Raw genomic sequence first — 24,146 nt, 5'->3', positions numbered from 1 at the left:
GGGGGGAAAGCGCCAGTCCCCGGCCGAGCCGCGCTAAGAGACCTCCGCTCCGTGCGCGCGCGCCCCGGCGCGCGCCCGCTCGCCCAGCCCGCCCGCCCGCCCTCAGGCTCCCCGCGGGCCGCGTCACGTGACCGCGCCCAGCCAAGGCGGCAGCGGCGGCCGCGCGAGCATCGGCGGCGGCGGCGGCGGCGGCGGCGGTGGCAGAGGCAGCGGGGAGGCCAGCTGCGCCGCCAGCGTGGAGCGGGAAGGCGTGGAGGTGTGGAGCCCAAGGGGAGCGTCGGAGTGGAACGGGTGAGCGTCCTCCTTCCTCTCCCCCCGGCCCCGAGACCCACGGCCGGCTCGGAAACGATCTCGCGGGTCACCCCGGTGCACACGGGCCCCCCGGCCCCCTGGAGCTGGCCGCAGCCCCCCTGGTGCTCCAGCCGTCTGCTTCCCGGTGTCCTCCCCCACCCCCCGGACCCCGCCCCGGGGCTGCACCCCGCCCGCTGCTGCTGGCTCTTGCTGCTGCTGCTGCTGCAACTGCTGCTGCAGCGGACGACGGCGCGGGGCCGGCAGAGCTGCTGCTGGGTGCCGAGCGCGGCGCGCCCTGAGCAGCGCGGCTTTGCGGAGCCGAGGAGGCGGGTCCTGCGGGGACGCGAGCGAGCGGCCACTCGGCGATCGCCGGGCTCTGGGCGGGGGCCGGGCCGGGCGCCGCCTCCTCCTCCTCCTCCTCCTCCTCCGCCGCCGCCTCCTCGCGGTGCAGCGTGAGTAGGGAGCCCCGGCTGCTGGACGCCGAGAGTCTCCGGGCTCCGCGGCGGCCGCCTCCTCCTCCTTCTCCTCCTCGAGGTGCAGCCGCACCTCCGCGTGGCGCCCCGAGCCCAGCGAGCCGGCTTGCGAGCACGTCCCGAGACCACCTTCCCCCTGCGATCTCCTCGCCCCCCACCTCTTCCCCCCTCCTCCGACCCCTCCCGCCTATCCTTCCTTGATTCTTCCCCCCCCCCTCGGAAAAATGGTTCCCGCTGCGGGCGAGGTGAGTGGCGGCCACCTGCGGGGGAGGCCGGGCGGAGCGCGCAGGGCGCGGCGGGGGTCCTGACAGCTGGGCGCGCGGGGTGGAGCGCGGCGGGTCCCCGCGAAGTTGCCCGGAGCCGCCGGGGTTCGCTCCGGCTAGGGAGACCCGTAAAGGTGAGAAAGATCTTCCTCTTCCCCCGCGCGCGCGCCTCGGCGCCGGCTCCAGCTTGGAGTCGCCGCCGCCGTCCCGGTGGCTTCTCGGTCTCCACCCCGCGCGGCTGCTCTCCTACTTCGCGGGGCTGCCTCGCTCGGCTGCCGCCACAGCCCCATCCAGAGACCGGTCGCCCCCACCCTGGCGGGTGCTGGTGACCTTGAGGGCAGCCGTGCCCGGCACTCCCTCTTCCCCGCGCCCCGGGAGGGTCACCCATTTAATCCCTGACTTGGGCCCCCCCAAGAGGTGCTGGAGGCGCAAGGTGAGGGCTCGTGCGTCGGCCCCCCCGGAGGGGGGGTGGTGTGATCGATGCGTGTCACCCCGGACGGTGACTCCCGGGGAGTTGGAGAGCCGCCTGGACTCTTGTCTTCAGGTCTTGCGTCTGGCCCCCCAGGATGTTCACGGTTGCTTCCGATTCATGTTTATGTACTTAGTTTAAAAGAAAAAAAAACAAAACAAAACCAATAATCTCCGCGCTGTCCTCGGGTCCCCGGAAAGGGTCAGTAAGAAGGAGGGTGGCATTCCAATTGCGGGGGGTAGGGGGGGAGGTGGAGAGGGCGGGGGTTCCTCTCTATTTCATCTTGCAAGAGAATTTTGTGGCTTAGCTAGTTAGCGACCCCTGGGTCTGCGCTTCGATCTCTGCCTAGGTCGGTGTCTGTGCGCATTTCATTCACCAGTTTACTGCGGGACTCTGGCGTTGGGAGTGCTTTTTGCTGTTGGCGGTGAGAGGACCCCGAGGGAGAGCTGGGGCTGGTCTGCATGGGGACAGGGGTCTGCAGGACCGCGGAGGACGCGAACCTCCGCGGTGGGCTGATTTTTACCCTTCCTGTGGGTTCGAGCGCCGCAGACAGCCTCCTTTGGCGGCTCTGCATGCTACTTTTCTGGGTTTATTAATAATCTAATGGCTCCTGTTGGTATCGATTGCTGTTCCTGATAAATTAGTTATATGGATTTTTTTTTTTTCATACGTGTGTAGGTATATATGCACGTCTGGACTGTCTGCCTTTCAACATGGAAGGCTTTGTTGTATTTCACCTCCCCCACCTGAGGACAGTCTTTACTTTAAAATAAGATTCTTGCTCAGCGTAGGTGTATTTTATAATAATAAGTACTTGTAAGGGCCTGGTTTGTGTAAAGCGCTCCTAGGGCATCCCTTTGGATGGTGGCCCATGTGAGTGAATGGAGAGCCTTCACTTGCCCAGCCACCAGCCTTCCTTAGGGAGACTCCCTGTCCTTGTGTGTGGCGGGGACGGATTGGGAGAATTAAAGAGGGATTGGAGGAGGAGAATCTGCCTTTTGTACTTGTGTGCTGCGTTCAGCACCCCCACCCCAATCCCTCTTTTCCCCCCTCCTGGTGAGGGCAAATAGAATTTTTTTTTTCCCCCCTTATTGGGAGCTTTTGAAAGCTAGTGTATGAAATGGGCCTTTTAAGCCATGTTTTTCAGGGAAGCTGTTTTAGTTTTTACCTTGCTTTGGATAAGACAGTTAAATTGCTGTCATTAAGGGTGGATCTCTGTCCTGATTTTGGCTTGGGTGTAACTGCAAAAGATCTTTGAAAAGTAACTGTTATTTTCTACCATATAGTCTGCAAAAGTGAGTCACATTCGGGTGAGGTGAGGACGGAGCGCCACCTTCGATTGAAAATTTTGTTAACCCCCACCCCCACCCCCATCCCATGGTGAAAATGAAGAGTATGGCTTCCTACCGCAGTTGTCCTCCCCCGTACGCCCGTTTAGAAGGAAGGGGGGATTTGTCTTCATTTTTTTCTGCCTTCTGTAATTTCTAGACCTTCAGAGGGATTTCAACAGCTGGGTGGGAAGCCATGGTGTTTTGCTTTTAGTTGAAGCTCGAGACCTTACGTAGCCTTCTAAGATGAGGTGCGGAACTAAACTAGTTTTGACTCGTGTTGATAATAGAATAAGAGGATATTGATGATCTGGATCGACCGAGGAAGGGGGCAATGCAGCAGTGTCGTCCACTGTGTTTAGACATTCCAGCAAATTCCAGTACCTACCAGCATGGTAGTGCTTTGACTTTCTTTCTTTCTTCTTTTTTTTTTTTTTTTTTTTTTTAAACTGCTGAGCTATGAACAGGTTATAAAATAAACACCGAAAATGTGGTAAAATTATTTTTTCTGGCCTGACTGCGATATGGTAATTCTTTTTCCATTCGTTATCTTGGTTTACCTGCCTTTCGTGGTTTCGCCGGGGCTTATAATTACTTGCCTTAAGATAATACGAATGAGCACTTTGAACAGGAGTACTTATATTCGAAGTTTAATCAAGACCATGTTGGAAAAAGTGGTTTCTGCGAACAGCTCCTCTCAGATGCATCTCATAAAAATAAATGGAAATTTTCAGGCTTGGGGGGGGGGGGATGCTGTCGTGACAGCTGAGCAGATGAGATTTCCCTGCTCCCTCTGCATCGTCCTCACTCCCTTCTCAAATCCAGATTTTTAAGGTACACTCTCTCTTTAGGCAGAGGATAATTTTTTTTATTGTCATCCGTGGAACACGAGAGAAAAGGATGTAAGCTTTTAAATAATGGGTAAATTAACATGGGTACTACCTAATACGGATTTTTAATTACAGACCACAAGCTATTATTGCTGTTTTATCTGCATTTAAATTTTAATTCAACATTTGTGAGTTCTTCTGACTACTGTAAAACATTAGATGTTGAGCTGTAGATAAGGATTAAGCTGTAATTAAATAAAAAAAAATCCGTTTGAGATGATAGATTATTTATGCCTTCACTGCTACAAGGCCTCCTGAAGCCATAGAATATGGCCCTAGTAACCTTGTACATTTAAAACCATGAACTTGATGCATGCAGAATAATTAATACATTGTAAAGTGTATTTTGATAAAAATCCTTTATTTGGGAATTCAGTTGACTAATTTCCTTGGGCAAGCATGCTAACTTCATTTTGAATGGAGCAGTCACTTATGTGGAAAGAGTTCAAGGATTTGTCACTCAGTAAAACTATTATAATATTGAACATCAAACATTTGGCAATTTTTCCTGTATTTTATGCATACAAGGTTAAAACTGGGTATTTTCATCTCTTATGGAATTTGTAATTAATCTGAGAAAACAGGAAGAGTAAGGATCAGGAAGCAGAGACTTAAAACTTAACGTTCCTGCAGCTCATGTAAAAATGTTTACTTGATGAGTTGGAAGGGAAAATGGATTTCTGGTAAGTGTCTTATAGAAAGGTGCCATTAATAGCTTATTTGGGGATTTACAGGCTCTGAGGTAACATCGCTAGGAAAATGATACACAAGGAACCTTTTGAAAAAAAGTGACAATTTCTTAGCTTTTAGAAATGCTGCTTACACACACACCAAATACACTGCCTTATTAAAGTTTTTGTTACAGAAATTGCCAGTGAAAATGGAATAACAAATTAAATGACCATTTTGACAACTCATAAACTCATAACCTGTTCACTGTCAATATCCTCATACTAGAAATGAGTATTATAAATGGGCACATTAGGTGAATAGGTGGAATCCTTTTTTTTTTTTTTTTTTTTTTAAATGTCAGATTCTTACTATGTAGCCTTGGCTGGACTGGAACGCATAATATAAACCAGGCTAGCCCTGAACTCATAGAGCTCCACCTGCTTCTACCTCTTGAGTGTTAAACTGAATTCTTACGTTTAATATTTGTAGCATAGGAGATACTCAGTACTGCTCAATATTTAAGAGTCCCTGAAAAATTGACTCTGTAGTCTCGGTTGTGTTTGTGGCGTAGACTTTTTTTTGATTTTTCTGCTGATACTCTGTTGTATAGTAGATACTTCATAGTAGCTCTTCAGGCTTCACTCTGGTTCATGCTTTATAACAGTGACTAGGAGATGCTCATAGTTAGTGTGGTTTTTAACATGCTGTGCTGCATGATTCTCATAACAAGTAATTTTTCAAAATGAGTTACGTAGACAGTTGTACACCCCCCCACCCCAACCCTCCCACCCCCAACCCCCCCACCCCAAGTAGTCAAGGTGATTTATCTAGGTTCAGTTCACATACCTAATAGGTAAATCAGCCAGACCTGGATTCTAGATTATCCAGAGGTATCCCCCGACTTCTGCTCTCTCACTCTCTTCTCACTATATGTGTTTGTATAAGTTTATGAATATTCACATTATATTCATATTCATAATATACAAAAGGTCAGCTTCTGATCAGTGTACACTTAATAATACAATAATAAAAATAAATTCACTTAGGCTTAACTTTATAGTTTAATTATTGCTTATGTTTGGAGTAAGTAAAATAAACAATTCATAGATACCCTGATTTGCCTAACAATGAGTGAGTGAATATGAAGATCTGTAAATTATTATAAATTTATAGTTTTGTTTAAAAAATCTTGTTTCTGGTGACCTTGCTGTTTTGCAATAATTTAGTTAAAAATAATAAAATTTGTTAGAGTAAAATGTTCCTTTCAAATCCTGTAACGTTTTATGAGCTTGTTTTTCTGCCACAGGTATGTTATCTAAATTTTTTTTAGAATATTAATTTGTTGAGCAGGGGAATTTAGAAGTTTAGATTGGTCCCCAGTGAGGAGATTTTTAGTTCATGAAATCCAAAACCTTGTTATAAATCTCTCTCACACACACACAAAAAGGTGGTGGTTCTCAACTGTTGGTGGGATTACCTGGGGCAGTTACTCAAAGCACAGGTCCCTTAGCATTGCCCCGGCAGTTCTGAATCAGCAGATTTTGGGTGGGGCCTACCAGTCTGCATCTTGGAAAAGAATGATACTGAATTTATAAGTTAGGCGAAATCGTAACATGGTTAAAAATCCTTTCACGGTTCAGGGGGACATCACTGATGTATTATGAACATAGCTGACTTTGTGTTTGTAAATAGTTTTGACTGTGTAGAAAAGTTTGGTTTGTTGGCTTGGGTAGTTTTTGTGGCAATTGTAAAAATTGATAGATGGAAAAATCCTCTCTTAACTGTGTATGCAGAGTCATCTTTCGGAAGATCTGTCTGTGGTGACATGTTAGCATGTAAACTCCCAGACAGTGTTCTTTCTTATGTTCATGTCTAAATGTCTGCTGCCTTCAAAGGATTTGAACACAGGTGTCTTTTTTCTAAAAGTGACTAGTGGTGTGTCATCATAGTTTTGTGTCTTTAGGCTTCAGTCTACCTCTTGTCTTACTGTTAGTGGGGGAAAGTCCTAAAAAATACGGACATAAACAAGTAGATAAATAGTCACCCTTTTAAATATCACTTACAAACAGCTACTTCAAAAGTAGCATTAACGTAGTACTGGTGATCTTTCCAGAATATTAACGATGCTAGATTGATAATTTACCAACGGGACACCAGAACAAAAGTTAGTGTTGTTTCACTCCCACGTTAATAATTGGTGTAGCTAGGTAAGATCCATTTCATCTGGTGTTAAGGCTGCTTTCACTATTACATGCTGTATATGGACTAACTGCCTTTAATAACCTGCCTGATTAAAATCAGCCTTAAGATGCAGTTGTTTATGTACATCAGTGTGATAAAGAGTACATGCATTAAAAATGAAAGCAGTTTCAAAGCCCACCTCAAGACTTCTGAAACTTGTTTTTATTTTTAAAACGTAGCTTATTGGTTGAGCCTTAGGGAACAGTTAGGAGTCACGGGGTATAATTTACTAATGACTATGGAAATCTAAATTAGTATTTTTGGCAGAGTGGGAAGACTCCTCCCTATAGTCTCCTAAAGCTGTTGTCTGTTGAATTTCCCAAAAACAATGTTAACTAAAGAATACATGATTTTCTTTAAATGACTTTGGTAAGAAAATTATTTTGCTCTTTGTAAGTATAGTAACTTCTAACACTGTGGTTTCCAACATTCTGGGATTCTGGTTTGGAATTAATGTTACTGTCACCTGGGCCTCCAGAGACAAGGAGCATACTTTTGAATGGACCACTGCCTGCTTACACTGTGAAATCTGAGATTATACTCTTCACTGCAAACTGGTATGACTGCTGGACAGACCTGGTACATTTACGAATAAAATGTATGTTTTCTGAAAAGTGAATCTTAGAAAGGATTTGACCATTCAACTTAGAAGGAGCTTTTACAATAATTGGATTGTTAGCAATGTAGATCTGTTCAGTTTATTAACCCAGGACGTTCTCCTGTTACAGGGACTAACAGTCTTGTTCTCAAAGTTTCTCAGTTCTTTTACTGTAATCTACTTTTCATATTTTCATTTTCATATTTGTGCTGAAATTTGTTGCCTTTTTTTTTTTTTTTTAGAAAGTGTCTTATCTGGCATCATTGCCTCACTAACACATTTAATAGTTCCTCTTTTCTTTTTTAATCATATACAACTTATTCTGGAGTCCTTACGTCAGTTAAGTAACCCAGTGTTTTCTAAAGTGTGTTTGGAAACTCTAGCTCTTAGAAATATTAAGGGTTTGAGGAAGCGGGCAGAGCTGAAATCTAAGATGTGCTGTTTGTACAGTTTTTCCATTCGGAATTTCTCCACCGCTTTAATGTGAGAATATGGATAGGACCTATCCACACGTGTTCGGGGTTTGCTTCTATTTCATAGACCACCTTCGAGGAGCACTGATGTCATCTGTCAGCCTTAATCTGCTCCTAACCAGGTCACTAGTTTGTACAGTCGTGGGGGGTGCTATTCATAAGAATAACATCAAACGCATTCTGTTTTCTGGAGTTGAGAGCTGCGCTGTATGCGTAGCACTGTTGACTGTCCATTGGAGGTGGTTGTATAGTCTGGCTGTCCCCCGGTTCCCTTTTCTATGACTTCATACATGTGTTTCTTCTAACCTGAGAAAACTCTGGGTCTTCTGGTCTAAGTATCCTATCATTCAAAGCTCAGCACCTGCCATTCCTCGTTAATCTGCCTGTCCTCAGTTTCTCTAGTTTCTCTTGGCTATACACTTACTGGTTTTTGTCTGTAGGATGTATTTCTCTTCTTACTGAAATGTATTTGTGTGTGCTTGCCTAAGTGTATGTGCCCCATGTGTGTGCTGGTGCCCATGGAGGCCGGGGAGCAGTTGGATCCCACTAAGCTGTTGTTACAGGCAGTTGTGAGCCGGCTGATAATGGGTGCTGGGAACAGAACCCAGGTCCTTTAGAAGAGCAGCAAAGGGCTCCTAACTACGGAGCCATCTCTTGAGCCGAAGTGATATGCTTCTTACGTTATAGATCCCCTTTCTGTAAGGGTTTTCATTTGGAGGAGATAATATGGAAAAGTTGAGAAATGGGTTCATTGAAGATGTATAGGCTTCGAGATAACAGATCTTCAATCAGAATTTGTTGCATATCGATTGTGTATCTTTTTGTTAAGGTATAAATAACAAGCGTGCAGAAAATTGAGAATTTCTAAAGCCTGTTTTATCTTTGACTTTTTTTTTTTTTTTTTTTTTTTTGGTTTTTCGAGACAGGGTTTCTCTGTGTAGCTTTGCGCCTTTCCTGGAACTCGCTTTGGAGACCAGGCTGGCCTCGAACTCACAGAGATCCGCCTGGCTCTGCCTCCCGAGTGCTGGGATTAAAGGCGTGCGCCACCACCGCCCGGCCCATCTTTGACTTTTTAACCCTGCTTCTTTTGCTTCAAAGGACAGTCTGTTTTACTACTGGTAGAGTCCTTTTCATTGAATATCACTAGGACAGTCAGTAGAATTTAGCTTCTATATGGGAAGTATTTTCCGTTTGTAAACAGTGTGGTGTATTTATTCTTATGAGACTTTATTCTGATTCTGAAAAGTAATTACAGTTAAGATTGGTATTTTTAATCAAAACCTGTATGAAACTCAACTATCCAAGAATTAATAAAAATAAAAAAGAGAACAAGTTATTGGGAAAAAATATATTTTTAAATAACTAATTTTATTTTTGGCCTGTGCCATCTTTGTCTTTCATTTGGATTAATGTTGAAATGTGCCTCCTGGGTCTATATATAACCTAACCCACTGGTACTTTGCATGGTGTGAAAGACCATACTTTAAAGCCTATATTGCGGCTTATAATTTAAACATTATATTCTTGCAGTTCCTGTTTGTGGATAGGACTGCTGGTGGAGCTGCAATGGGTTACAGGTTCTCCTGTTTGGGGCTGTTGAACTTCGAGTGAAGTGTTAGTCCATGAGCTAATGTTCAGTCACTGTGGGCATCGGGAAGAAGTATCAGGATACAGTCTGGTAAAGTTTAAAGATACGGTAATATGGTTATTCTTCCACCTGCCTTCAGGTCAGGAAAGACCACATCTATCAGTTCTACTGAATGCTCATTTTATACACACAGTATTAATTTCAAGCATCAAGTGATCATATAAATTTACCATGTAAATCATCACTCTCTTATTATTATTATTATTATTATTTTTTCCAGAGCTGAGGACCGAACCCAGGGCCTTGCGCTTGCTAGGCAAGCACTCTGCCACTGAGCTAAATCCCCAACCCCAGTAAATCATCACTCTCAAGATACTTGGGGGAAAAAAACTCTAGCAATTACCCACTTTCAGTAATTGGCATATTGTGTTCTTGTTTGTCTAACTATTTAAAATTCTATACATTTTTTAAAAAGGTTTTAAGGATTAATATTTTAAGTATTGATTATTTTTCTTTAAAACCTTTTATTTTTGGACATTATCCTGTCTAGGTCCAATTTATTGTGATTTGGGTAGTTTGTAAACTCAAAACAACTAATACCATGATCGAGAAACATGGAGAGAGAGGGGCCCAGTGCGTACGGAGAAGACACCAAACAAGGGTGACCAGTTAGTGAAAGAGCAGAGAGGGTGGGCATGCTGAGGAAAACTGGCTCTCTCAGCGTCAGACTCCAGGTCAGGTGTTAGAAACCCGAGGTCAGCCAGTCCCCTCTCCACACAGCAGCAGATCGGGGTAATGGTTGGGTTGGGTTGCCTTTGAGTTTGAACACCAGTCTTTCTGTGTATGTGGAACGCTGGGACCCGCCTGATTTCTCCGACCCTTTGGTCTTGTTGCTGAAGTGTTTTCGGTGTTTTGTTAGGATATTCCTCTGTGCGTCCACAACAAGAATGTTCATTTTGCTTTTCCCTCTGTGATTTTCGTGGATTCCACGTTTAAGTTCTTTCTTGTCTTTGCCACTGAAAACCCTAGTGACTTTGAGTGGATGAAACACTTGGGTTTCTGTGTCACCTCCCAGAAAAGTATAAAAAGGCAAGTCTTTTTTAAATTAATTTTCTCTTTTAAATTTAGCTTTCAGAAACCTTATTAAACTTAGACCCCCTGTTTTTTCCCAACCTTTAATTTCCAAATTTTGTTAACTCTGTCTTCTAACTTTCATTGATTTTTTTTTTTTTTTCAACTGTGACAAGCACTGTTTGGTTCCCGAAGACAAATAGATTCATTGAAAACCTAAGTTGTCTAACTTCATCAGAAGAAGTTGTGTGTAGCTAGCATTAATTCAGCTCTCTGTCAAGTGTACACTAAAAAACGTGAATAGTGAGTTCCTTAAAAATTCAGAGGAAAAAAAAAATCCATACCATCCAAATCAAAGTGTCGGAAAGAGCTGCGAGAGCCTTACATCAGAACTCAAGATTGCCATTTCCAATAACATGATGTTTACTGCACAGTGTTAGACCTTAATGAAGCAGCACGAAAAATCTTACATTATGATTTTAAAAAGAAATAAGACGAACAAGCTAAATCAAAGACACAGACATCAGTGTGTGGCTGTCTAACTGTGGATTTCACTGTAGAAGATCTGACCCCTCCCTTTTGAACACACACAAATCAGGATCTTCAAGACTTTCTCCTTGAGCTAGAGAACTCTCCTACGCTAGATGGCAGGCACACTAAGCTGAATTCTAAACCAGTGATAGGATAGCCTAATAGCTACTCAGTTTACATTTCAGAGTTCCCCAAAGGCTCTGGGTGTAGCTCTGTGACCCCTCCATCCATCCAGATTACAGAAGCCTGTTTTCTGGGGAAGCCGAGGCACACAACTGACCACAATACAGTCCTTAGTGAGTGCGTGCAGACCCTGGCCGCCCCTCATTCAGTTGTTAGTGTGCCTTCTGTCTAGCATGGGAGAGTTCTCTGGCTCAAAGGGGAAGACTTGAAGATTCTGCTTTGTGTGTGTTCCCCCAAAGGAGGGGGGGGGGCGGTCTTTGTCAGATCTTCTACAGTGAAACCCATGGTTAGAAAGGCACACACTGATGTCTGTACCTTTGATTTACTCTGGTTGTCTTTTTAAAAAGTCAAATGTAGAATTTTTCTTACTGCTTTTTTAAGGTCTAATACTGTGCAGTAAACATCGTCTTGTTTAAAGTGGCAGTCGCGGGTTCTGTAAAATCACTGCAGCCAGTACGTGTAGTCGTCTCCCATAAAAATGTCCTTCTGTGTCTTCCTACCACACCCCTTCCCACCAGCCCCTGCCACTTTCCACGGGTAACCACTGATCTGTCCCCGTAGATTCATTTGACATTTCTACAACCCTTATGTACGTAGAATCACACAGTACATGCTCCTTTGTAGTCTGGCTTTCACTCAGTCTGATTATTTTGAAATCCATCCATGTCGTATCTATTAATAGTTTGTTTCTTCTTATTGCTGATGAGGACGTCATTATATATAGCTATACCACATTTGTTAATTCCATTCATGGGCATTTCGGTTCAAGTATAAAGCCTAATTTGTTGTTTTTGAGTTACACTGCTCTTTATCGTTTAGATCAGAGATTTAGGAATCATCTGTGCTTGTGTGGGGAGTTGGAGGAAAGTGTTGGTAAAAGGAATATATGAAACCTCAGCCTGGTAAAGCAGGGAGGCCACGCTGTCAGAATTATTTGCAAAGATGAAGATCGGTACTTTCAGTCATCTCGCCATCCTTGTGGGGATATAACCCCCCCCCCCCCCCCCCCCCATAAGTCAGTTGACGGAGGAGAGGCTGATGTGGGCTCCTGATTTCAGAGATTTGGGTTCGTGATTGCCTGGCCCCAGTGTTCTGGGCCTGTGGTAAGGCATCTTGTGGCAGAAGCATGTGGTAGATAGAGGACTAGATAACCCCAGGGCAACCCAGAAGCAGGGAATGGGCAAGCTCCAGTATCTCCTTCAAGGGCACACTCTCAGTGACCGAACGTCCTTCCAGGATGTCCACGGCCTCACAGTAGCATCCCTCACAGTAGCATCCCAGGTTGGTAACTAGCCTTTAACAAATGCACTGGTGGGAGTAGGGGTGGGGGTGGGGGCCAGTATCTAAGATCTGAAAGCGTAATAAGTACTAAAATAATAAGTGCTACAATGAATAGTTAATAGATGAGAAAGCCTAGTTTGTAGTTGCCCCTGAGTAGAAAATGATGTAGGACGGCTAAGGGGATTATTGATATTTGAAATTAAAGAGCATTGCGGATCTTTGCTCTAAACAAACTTAGAATTTTGTCAAAACTCCAGCTGAGTAAATTTCAATGTGTGGATACCCCAGATCTGTCACCAGTTAGCTCCTGTGTCTGTTTGCAATCTCTAGTGTCTTAGATCCACAAATCGTGTTACTTTGGGTAAAATAACTCGCTACTATAGGAGCATAAAGGAGTAATGCAGTTGTGACTGAACATTTCTTTTGCAGAGATACTCTGTGGACAACTTATGGGTTTATTTTTTCCCCCTTTCTGATTCCAAGCCCGTTCTACTTCAAGTTCAAAATCCTAAGTTCGTATTATGAGGAACAGTGGATTGCCATCATTAATACTGTAGTAATGTTTTAGAGCATTCTTCTCATGACACCTCAGTACTTCCAGTTACTCTGGCCAGAAAAAGGAAATTGAAAATAACTGAGTAAAATGAATCGCCGTATACCAGTTTTTTACCTGTAACCCACTGTTCCAAGACAGTCACATGAGTGGGTTCTGTGGAATTTGTGCATGAGATAGTCTAGAAAAAGATGAAAAGGGTCATTTATTGTCTTCAAGGGTTATTCTCCAGGCTGGGGAGATGAGTGAGTGAGTGAGTGAGTGAGTGAGTGAGTGAGTGAGTGAGTGAGTGAAGTGTTTGACATACAAGGACAGGAGTTCGAATCTCTAGCACCCACTAAATGCCAGGTGAGCATGGAAGCTCACTTCTGGTCCCATCCTTGAGAGATGGAGACCGGGAGCAAGCTGGCCAGCTAGAGAAGTTGAGTCAGTGAGCTGTGGTTTCAGTGAGAGACCCTGCCCTCATAAATGGAGAGCAAGAGGAAGACACCTGGAGGCCGTCATCCGACTTCCCTGTGCACGTACCCACAGGTGCATGTATACCTCTAGACATGTGAAAATGCACATAACCACACACAGTTATCTACAAATGCAGTGACTTACTAGCTTCTGACTACCTAAAAGTGAAACAGCACGAATTTTATCATGTTTGGAAGACAATGTAAAAGCAAAAGCAAATCAGGCTGGAGAGATGGCTCTGTGGTTAAGAGCACTGACCGCTCTTCAGAGGACCAAGGTTTGATTGCCAGCACCCACGAGGTGGCTCAGAGCCTCCTCTAACACTAATTCTAGGGGGTCTGACTCCCTCTTCTTCTGCCTTCCACAGTTACCAGGCACACACGTGGTGCACAGACTACATGGAGACAAAACCATCTATACATAGAAGATAAAAAAGATTTTAAAGGAAAGTCTCTTGTTCTGTGTCTGATAAACAGCCAGCTTTAAAATGTAATTATTTTGGTGTTTAAACTGTGTATGTTTTAACATCCTTGAAGTAAGAAAGTGTGATTGTATTGCTTTAAAAAAACCTGACATGATTTCCCCTCTATGTCAGTTTTCTCCTTAACATGATGCAAATTAGTACGATCTATCCTGTGGCTAGTCCCTTATATGTTGGCTCTCCTCTCTGTTAAATAATCCCTCCGTGTGAATCTTTAATTGTAGATGTTTGTCTTTACTTATGACTGTGCCCTTTATAATTATTAAATATAAAGAAGTGCGGTCACTTGTAACCTATTCCATTTTCCTTCCAACTTCCCAGAGTCAGTTGTTTTGGAATTTTTTTTTTTCTCCTTCTTGGTTCTGTATATAGTTTCCTGACTATTTACAAGTCTTTCCGCTACTGTCTCGAAATCCCCTAGCACTTTTTTAAATGGTATACCTGTTTGACGCTTCCAGGAGCTGTTCAGTCTGAGAGTAGAGAATGTTAATTTTTCTAACACTTGCTCTTGGCATGGTGCCTATTTTTATACCTGGGAGATTCTGTACGACTTTGAATGAGTGTCTTGTATCTAGTGTTGAGCTTGTATCCATTGGCTTCTGATGCTATAAGACATTTGGTTCTGCTCCACTGTTAAGAGCTCTGGCTTCTCTTCCAGAGGACCCAGGTTCAATCCCAAGGATCCACAGGGTGGCTCACAAATGTCAGTAACTCCAGTTCCAGGGGATCTGATACCATCTTCTGGGCTCTTGGGTACCAGGCACACGTGTGTTGCACAGATATACACGCAGGCACTAGTATACATAAAATAAAAGTAAAATACTTGTTCCATCACTTAGAAGCACTAGTGTGCTTGGCATGAGAGTTTCTCAACAACTCCTGTTTCTCTTCCAACTTTTGAGTTGACCGATGTGTTAGCCAAAGGACACGAATGAGAAGATTTGGTTATGGCTGCTGTATGCTTTATAAGTGGAACCCTTTCTGCAAGGCGAATAGACTGCCTCTGTAAATAGAAAGATGGGCTGATCTAAGGAGCAAATACTAAGAAGAGAATCCTTATAGATCCCTAAGCAACTGTGAGCCCAGAGTGCCGGAGAGTCATGCCCCAGAACAGAATAATGTGGTTTGCTTTTGTTTTTTAGAACAAGCAGCTACAGATGTTTTAACATCTAAACTTTTATGGAGAAGTCTGTATGAAACTAATAATATAATGCTACATTGTAGGCAAAATAAAATTGTGGAGACATTTCAAGGTGTTTTAGTGGATTTTCATATGATGCTTTCTGATTTTTTTTTTCAAACTTCAGATTTTGAGTGGAAGACAAATTTTTTATTAAATACGTGTTTTTTGTTTGTTTTTAACGGGGAGACAAGATCAGGAGTTCAAAACCAGACTGGGCTACATGACACTCTGTCTTAAAAGAGGGGTACAGAGAGAGACATGAGGGGAGTTTGTGTGGTGTGTGTGTGTGTGTGTGTGTGTGTGTGTGAGAGAGAGAGAGAGAGAGAGAGAGAGAGAGAGAGAGAGAGAGAGAGAGAAGGGGGAGAGGGAGAGAGGTTGCTGGGCAGTCATGGTGGATGGGACTCTGCTAGAAAGAGACTGGGGAGCCGTGAGTCTGCACACTCTCGGCTCCTGTCTGGGTTTCCTTTTCTGTGAGGGTGCTCCTCCTCAGGTGCTGCTTGCTTCCAAGAACCAGTATTGTGCATTCGCCTGTCTCCCTTGCTTGTTCCCTTTATTGAAGGAGTATATCATCTCTAGCTGTTTCTATTTTTCCCTAACAAATCAGAGGGGCATTCTGGGGTGTGCTTTCAGACCTCGGGGCTTTTGCCGCCCTTGTTTCCGTTCTTTTTTTTTTTTTTTTTTGGTTTCTCTTGTGTAGTTTTGCGCCTTTCCTGGAACTCACTTGGTAGTCCAGGCTGGCCTCGAACTCACAGAGATCCACCTGGCTCTGCCTCCCGAGTGCTGGGATTAAAGGTGTGCGCCACCACCGCCCGGCTTGTTTCCGTTCTTAAGAGTTGCTGCCGAAGATGTTCCTACGTGGCCCTGAGCTTTGCTTGTATTTCCACAGAGAGCCAAGGGCTGGTGAGTTAGGCTCCATTTAGGTATATGGATTTTCCCCTGCCTCCTTCCTTGATACGTAGCAATCTGGGTAGCATGGTTAATTCAGACTGCGTGGTTCCCCAGGAGAGACGCTGTCTGGTGAAGACACCTGTCCTGAAATGAGCGAGAACTGTCGACAAGGTTCTTTCGCCACACTCCTACCGTGCATTTGCCAACAGCTGCTAGTCTAGTATAGTGTGTACCCCTAGAGTTGAGGAAATTTAGATTGGTTTTAGGGTTCTTTTGGACAGATGTTTATTTAGCCGAAACTGCAAATATGTACAAGAAGAAGCTGGAGGCCATCCTTGAAAGCCACCGAGAATACAGGAATTGTGGGCTTTGGAATTAAGAGGGCAGCTGCAGAAGTGGGGATGTGGTGGGGAGAGAGAAAAGATTATGTAGTTGGCTGTAACATTTTTACGTTGATAGCTGCTTATATATGTATCCTTGGGATCTCAGAACAAGTAGGGTTTGGTTTTGTTTTGTTTTGTTTTTTCTATGTAAGTAATATCACTTAAAGAAAAAAAAATTATAGGTATAAAAGAAGTGTACCAGAATGCGATCTTTATGTGGAAGTCATTAAATGCCAGTCTTGGCGGGGCATAGTGGCACACCGTTTTGATACCGTCAACTTGGCAGGCAGAGACTGTCCGATCTTTGTGAGTTGTAGGCCAGCCTGGTCTACAGAGCAAGTTCCAGGCCACCAGGGCGGACTACACTGTGAGAGCTGGTCTCAGCAGTCTTGAGGAGTTCCATGCGTGGACTGAGTCTTCCTGGAATGGGAAAGAATGAAGCACCAGCAGGGCCAGAGGAACGGTTAAGAGCTGTCGGGTGCTTTCTGGGCTAGCCTGGGGCTGTTGTTCATCCCGTTTCCTGAACCATGTCAAACAGAGTAGAAAACCAGGAAACTGGCAGAAAAGCGTTTTCAGGAGCCAAATTCTTCCTGTCAAAACTCCAGAAGCCTCTTTTTCAGCTTAGGTGTTTCCTTGGCATGTTTACTCACATTTTAGACTCATTCCTGTAAAATTTTCACAATTAGTTTCCTAATATATTGTAAATGACAGAACAGATTTGCGAAGCAAAATTGTTTGGAGGCAAGCACAAGGATCGTGGTTAAAAAAAATCGAAATTTGACGTCCTGATGGCATAAGATGACATTTTTGAATTGATCAGACTTAACAGTCGTGGACAGTTGGTTGCAAAACATTGGCTCCTTGCTGCTCTCCATATCTGGAAAACCTTCACTTGGGACAAACATCATTTAGGACCCTGAGGGTCCCTTCATGAAACCCCCTACACCTCTCAAAGATTAGGTGCTTCTGACTTGGTATCTCACAGATTAGTGGTCCTCTAGTTAGACCCTGCTGTGTGGTTCCCAGCTCTGTTGACCCAGTCATCACCCCAGTCATACTGGGAGACTTGGCTGGTTCCAGATGTGCAGAGCACCTGTTCACCGTTCCCTGCCTTTTTGTGTCATATTCCTCTTCACTCAGTCCCTCCTTATTACAGAACACTGCGCCTGTTCAAGGCCCACTTTAAAGGCTAGGCTTTGATGAGCCCCCCCTCCTGCTTCCCTGCACAGAAGCATCCCCATGTCTGTGTTGCAGCTGTTTTTATATTATTAATGTTTCCTTGACTCTGAAATATCAGGTAGGAAGTAAAGGATGAGGTGAGTAACGGTAGTAGGGAAGAGGAAAGTATATGCACGCAGAAACGCTTGTACCAATGGCTAGAGACCGTTCTTTTCTCAGTTGTTACATGTAATAGAATATATTCTTCAACTAAAAACAAAAAAAAATGTGTTATTACTGGGATATCTTTTTTTTTTTTTTTTTTTTTTTAAATAATACAGAAATCCAAGTTCAAGCCCTGTTGAGTTTCAAGTCAATTGAGTCACGCTGGTCTCTCTCGGATTGGGAATGGTGTCACATCAGCTTGTTACTTTTTATAACCTGTGTTCTTCCGTCTCACCCTCCCCTACAACTTTTACAGTGGGCATGTAACTGTTCAGCTTGGCAGAATGTCTCGATGTGTTTGGATTTCATGTTTTGTTATTTATTTGATTTTTACTTTATGTAAGTGTGTGAGAGAGTTTTGGGCAGTCACAGACGCAAGGAGGTCCGAGGACCGCATTTTCTGGCAGTCAGCTTTCCGCTTCCACCCCTTGCTGAGGCAGTCTCTCCACAGTGGACCCAGGCTAGCTGGCCTGGGAGCCTCTTCTCTTGTCCTGTCTCTCACCTTGTCTCAGGAAGGCTAGGATGACTTGATGTACCTACCACAGCATCTGCTTTTTACAGAGGTGCTGGGCGTGACCCCAAGTTGTCAGCTCCAGCGGCAAACACGCTCACCCATGGAACCCTTCTCCTCAGCCCAAAATTTCACATTTTCTAATTGTCTGCGGTTTAATGTAATAATGATCCACTGAGCTACTGCATAAAGAGGAAACACTGCCCTTCCTTAGTTTGAAAACCGTTTTCTGAGAGCAGGCCAGTCCCTTTCTCTGTTATTGCCTGTCTGACGTGTGACAGGCAATCTGTGTAAACTAGAGTTTGGGTTTCAGTGTTGTTTCTTAATTACAGACTTCTGAAAGACGCTTTAAACAGAAATGAGGGATTCAGATTCCAATGGACTCAACAGTGACAGAAGGATGGAGTTTCCTATTTGGGAAGCTAATAGTGCTGAGAAGCTGGAAAGAATGACTGAGGAGAGGAGTGGAGTATTTCCATGTGTGTGTGTGTCCGTGTGATTGTGGAGGCCAGGTGTCTTCCTGTCTGAGTCTACATTATCTTTTGAGACAAAGGCTCTCACTGACCCTTGTGCTCACTAATTATTAACTGGAATATTTCCGTGTGTGTGTGTGTGTGTGTGTGTGTGTGTGTGTGTGTGTGTAAGTGTGAGTGATTGTGTGACTGTGGAGGCCAGGTGTCTTGCTGTATGCATCTACATTATCTTTTGAGACAGGGCTGTCACTGAAGCTCATGCTCACTAATTATTAACTGCTTGGCCAGCAAGCCCCAGGGCTCTGCCTGCCTCTATAGTGCTGGGATTTTATCTGCCACACCTGGATTTTTAAGTGTGTGCTGAGAATCCAAACCCAAATCCTCGTGCTTGCACAGCAGACATTTTTGCCTGTCAGCCAATCCTGTGTGTTTCTAAAATGTCCTTTGTTATCTTTTTTTTTTTTTTTGGTTTTTCGAGACAGGGTTTCTCTGTGTAGCTTTGTGCCTTTCCTGGGACTAACTTGGTAGTCCAGGCTGGTCTCGAACTCACAGAAATCCACCTGGCTCTGCCTCCCGAGTGCTGGGATTAAAGGCGTGCGCCACCTCCGCCAGGCGTCCTTTGTTATCTTAAATAGTCTGTTTATAGGTCTATTGTCTTTGGGTAGAGTGGGAGTTCCTCAGAGTTAGTTGGTAACAGTGTAACCCCTAGGCCGATTAGAGTTCCTGGGACATTGCAGGGCTGAGGCTGAATAGCAATCATGAGTTTCACCTGCTGGCTTCATTGTGCTTGGCTTTTTAAAATCATCCAAGATAATTGGTGGTATGTTGCTGAAAGATTTTTCACCCAAATTATTTAGTTTCTATCTTTGTAAATTTTCATTTATGCATGTTTTAGTTTGGGTTTTATTGCTGTGAAGAGATACCTTGACCTCGGCAGCTCTTATAAAGGAGAACATTTATTGGGCTTGGCTTACAGGCACAGAGTTTTACTTCATTGTCATCGGGGCAGGAAGCAGGGTGGCCCACAAGCAGACTTGGTGCTGGAGAGGTAGCTGAGAGTTCTACGTCTGGATCCGAAGACAGCAGGAAGAGTGAGTGAAACACTGAGCCTGGCTTGAGCGTCTGAGACCTCAAAGCCCGCCCCTAGTGACACACTTCCTCCAACAAGGCCACACCCACTCCAGCAAGGCCACACCTCCTAATAGTACCACTCCCTATGGGCCGATGGGGCCATTTTCATTCAAACCACCACATGCCACATATCTCATAGCACAAGTTTTTCTCAATAACTTCTTTAGACATGCTTTAGTCATGGATTTCACCCTTTGCCTGGAGTTTAGGAGAATGGGTCTGGCGCATTGGCTTTAATTTTTGTAGCCATGAGGTTCAAGAGTCTGATTTTCTGACACAGTTAGGTGATGGTGTGCGAAGCATGTTGCATCAACAGCTGGTGTGCCTTGATCTGTATGGCGGATTCCTTATAAGGTCATAATTCCTTTCTCTGCAGACAAAGACATAAATCAGTTTACCTGCCTAAGTGCCCAGAGGCCTGAAAGGCCTATGGGCCAGTTCTCTAGTTCTGAGTAGTTATCCTTTCCACTGCCCAAAATTGTGCCTCCGACACGCTTGTGTACATGTGAAGTAATGTCACAAGCTAGATGTGTGTGTGTGTGTGTGTGTGTGTGTGTGTGTGTGTGTGTTGTTTGTTTGTTTTCTTAAATTTTCTTAAAATTTCTTAATTTTCTTAAAATTTTCTTGGATGATTCTTGAATGCTTGCCTGTTCCACCCATTTATTGTTGCAAAAATGTTGAGGATATTGTGCATTTAATTTGTTCTATTGACTAAATGTTGGTTTTAGAAGGATCTGTTTAAATCTAGTTCTGTTTGGATTGTATCACTCATTGGAAGCAGCAAACAAGCAGTGAACATTTGATATTATCCCAATTCTTTTTCCTTTTTGTGTGATAGGGTTTCATGTAGCCCAGGCTGGACTTCATCTTTTGACTCCCCGCCTCTACCTCCCGAGTGCTGGACTTTCAGGTGTGTGCCGCCACATTTGGTGGTATTATTCTCCTCTTAAAGGGAGAATGTATAGTGTCAGCAATGTGGTTGAGGGTGAGGGAGAAAATGGCCATTGTTAATGAACTGTGGTGTTTCTGATTATTCCAGGGCCAGGGAAGTGGGGGACAGAAAAAGGCCATATTTGTCCTAACTAACATGAGGTAAATCGTTGATGCTAAAACATGCTTAAAGTTTAAAAACAGTTCTGTTGAATTTGGGCTCAGGAGCTTGATGATGATCTGATTGATTTAGGAGATTTTTGTATTGCAAAACTGCTTTGTGTTGGGACTTGCCTCTTGACAGTTTCTGTGATACAGCTTTGCCAATATCCTAAGAAAGGGGTGAGCCACAACTTACTTTATTACTGAGACTTAGTTACAAAATGTCTTCAAGTGTTACCTTTTCAAAACAAAATGAAGATTTGCTACCTTTGAGACATTTTCTTTGAAGAGCACCCGGAGTAGAAGTTGCAGATGATTGAAGCAGTGGGAGCCCTGTCAGGTGACTTTAAGAGAATTATCTCTTGGTGAAAAAGCACCAGGCGGTGGTGGCGCACGCCTTTAACCTCAGCACTCAGGAGGCAGAGCTAGACGGATCTCTGTGAGTTCAAGGCCAGCCTGGTCTACAGAGTGAGATCTAGGACAGGCACCAAAACTACACAGAGAAACCCTGTCTCGAAAAACCAAACAAAACAAAACAAAACCCCAGGCATTTACTAACCTGTATATATCTGGTATATTTAAATTTTTATAATATCTCTATAGCCATATTGCATAGAAATAATAACATCCACAAAAAATGTCTAGAAATTGTATCAAATGCCTAGTGAGGTCTTACTACAAAGTATCCAAGGTTGCAAAAAGTAAGGAATTTGGGACTTCTGTACATTTCATGTTTAAACCAGAGACAAAACAGTTAATACGATTTTATTAAAAAGGAAAAAGAGAACTCTGGGTTTATCACAGGATCGGTATGATTCAGAAGTGCCATCTCACCGTCTGTGAGTAGTGATCTACAACCATTAGATGTTTAGAAGACAAGGATTAGCTGGTCATGGTGGTGCGCGTCTGTAGTTCCATCGCTTGGGAAGTAGAGGCAGGAGGATCAGGAGTTGGATGTCAGCCTAGGACACATGAGATCCTGTCTCAAGATAAATGAATAGAGAACAAATTAATAGGAGCGAAACACTGTATTTGCGTGATGTGCTTTGTGTATGGGAGAGGTAATGGGTGGATGTGAGGACAATAAAAACTCCCAAACTGTATGTGGAAGACAGAAATAAACTAGTGTGAACACTAGTACAGCAAGCGAGCGGGTAGAGGAAGGATGGAAAGGCCATACTGAGCCTGGGCGGAATGTGGGTTAGAGGGTCCTCCTCTCCGACTGCTAATTGGGCATTGGATGTCTTTAAGCTTACTCTCAGAAGCGGAGTGGTCATTAGGACCAAGAGCTCAGGCCAGATGGACAATCTGTTATCTTACAATTCATTTCCAGTAAGTGTGGTGGGCTGTGGTGGACTAGAGTGAGGTGATGCTCAGCTGCTGGAAGACCCAATTTCCTTCAGAATCAAAGAAAAACTAAATTGCATGTGATGCTTAATCTACTTTTTAAAATTGTTTCCTTGGAAACTGGGCTTTGTAACCAGAGAAAACAAAGATCCATTTGCCAGTGAATATTTTTATGTGCCTCAAATATTACATGGGATATACATGGACTAAACATTATTTGTTGATTATATGAAATTTAAATGTAATGGGAAGTCCACTACTTGGTGTCATAGCCCTTTTAGGACTGACATGAAGGCAGTAATGGGGTGAATCTTTGGTCTGTATTGGTAAATAGGAGTCTGAAATACAGACTGTGTGTAAGTTGTAAAGAATGTACCAGTATTCAAAGCCAGTTTTAAAGGCCACCTGCTTTTATTGATTAGAACCAATAAGGAATTTTTACATTTAGAAACTAAATTCAATACAGTGAACCAGGGTTTTGAGCCATTAACATAAACACAGTAATGAATGTATGTTGTGACCCTTTGGGGCATCTTCATAATCATTTTATGGTAATAGAGACTGTATACAAGAAGTGTGGGTAGGCCTGTGTCCACTAAATGGGGCACAGATGTTTCTGTGCTTGAAGATGCCAAGGATTTCAAGCATTTGGGGGGCAGGTAAAGCCTGAAAGGCTCTGAGAACCTGGTGTAACCCATCTGCTCTGTACATGAGACCCAGTGGTCCTGCACTTTGCTCAGGATCATGCAGGTGGGTGAAAACTCAGATCTCATCCCTAAACGTTCCCAGTAGTAGTGTTCATTCAAGATAATATGAGTGTTAGCTCTATGTCAGCACAGTCACAGCTTCAGGTGGTGAGTTGGACGGCTAAAGCAGCCTTGTCCTGTGTATATGGAAGTGTCTTGTGTCTCTGTTTCCCATAGATAGGTGGTAGCTAAAGGGACCAGGTGGCACAGAATGATTGGTTTAAAGTGTATAGTCCGGAGCTACAGAGCTTATTCCCTATTCTACGGTTTAGCTGTACAAAACTTTCATGCAGGTCTCCAGATACTTTGTAACTTAAAACACCGTGTGCACCTTGTGGTCCTGAACTGCTTCTTCACTCATAGTTGGCTTAGTCACTCTCGGTAGTGATGATTGTTACGATCGAGGAGACCTGATTGGTTGTACAGAAGAACATGTTACCAGGTTATATCATTGCCTGAGATAGTGAACAGAGAAAGGCCTCACCTTAACTAATGCCTCTTCTTCTCCTGGACGTAGACATCTGCCAACAGCCTTGACGAGTCTCTAAACTGTAAGAAAGCACATGGAAGCCCTAGATTAATTAACAGGATAGGCCTGATTTTCTTGTCAGGTGCGCCAGTGTTCTTCTTACATGTTCTTGTATGTATGTATGTATGTATGTATGTATGTATTCATTCATTCATTCATTCATTCATTCATTCATTTAGGGTTTGAGCATAGAATAAACCAGTGGGAAAGATATCACAAATATTGTATGCATCTGCCCTTCTTATTTTGGCAGTCTAATGCGTTCTCAGCAGTGGTTCTCAGTAGAGAAAAGAATGCTTGGTTTGCATCGACACTGAAGATGCAGATGTATCTGTAACATGTAAGACCCCGTGTCAGACCTAGGTATCAGAATTGCTTTGTAAGTCACACTGATTTCCATCCCACGTCGAACCTTACTACTCTCAAAATATTAATGTTTTTTTTTTACTAGCCCCCCACCCCACCAGTTTTGTGATTCTCAATATCAAAAATCAGTTGGTGTTCATTAAGAAAAAGAATTGCGGCCGGGGGGGGGGGGGGGCTGTGAAAATCTCTCAGTGGTTAAAATTGCTTGCTGTGCCCACCCGCGTGAGAGTTGGAGTTGGGATGCCCAAAAACCTCTGTAAATGCCCCGG

The 24,146-nt window shown here is 43.9% G+C and overlaps 1 protein-coding gene across 1 annotated transcript in view; it reads left to right on the top strand.

Moving 5' to 3' along the window:
* The first annotated feature begins 747 nt into the window (after positions 1–747).
* The window catches only part of Atp2b1 (ATPase plasma membrane Ca2+ transporting 1), a 116,181-nt gene continuing 92,782 nt past the window's right edge, over positions 748–24,146 (top strand). Inside the window, exon 1 of the mRNA XM_059245667.1 lies at positions 748–1,009. The gene's annotated coding sequence lies outside the window, so the exon portion shown is untranslated. The remainder of the gene's footprint in view (positions 1,010–24,146) is intronic.

The sequence above is a fragment of the Peromyscus eremicus genome, chromosome 18 (assembly GCF_949786415.1).
Source record: "Peromyscus eremicus chromosome 18, PerEre_H2_v1, whole genome shotgun sequence".
Taxonomy (NCBI): Eukaryota; Metazoa; Chordata; class Mammalia; order Rodentia; family Cricetidae; genus Peromyscus; species Peromyscus eremicus.
This window is presented reverse-complemented; position numbering and strand designations above follow the sequence as displayed.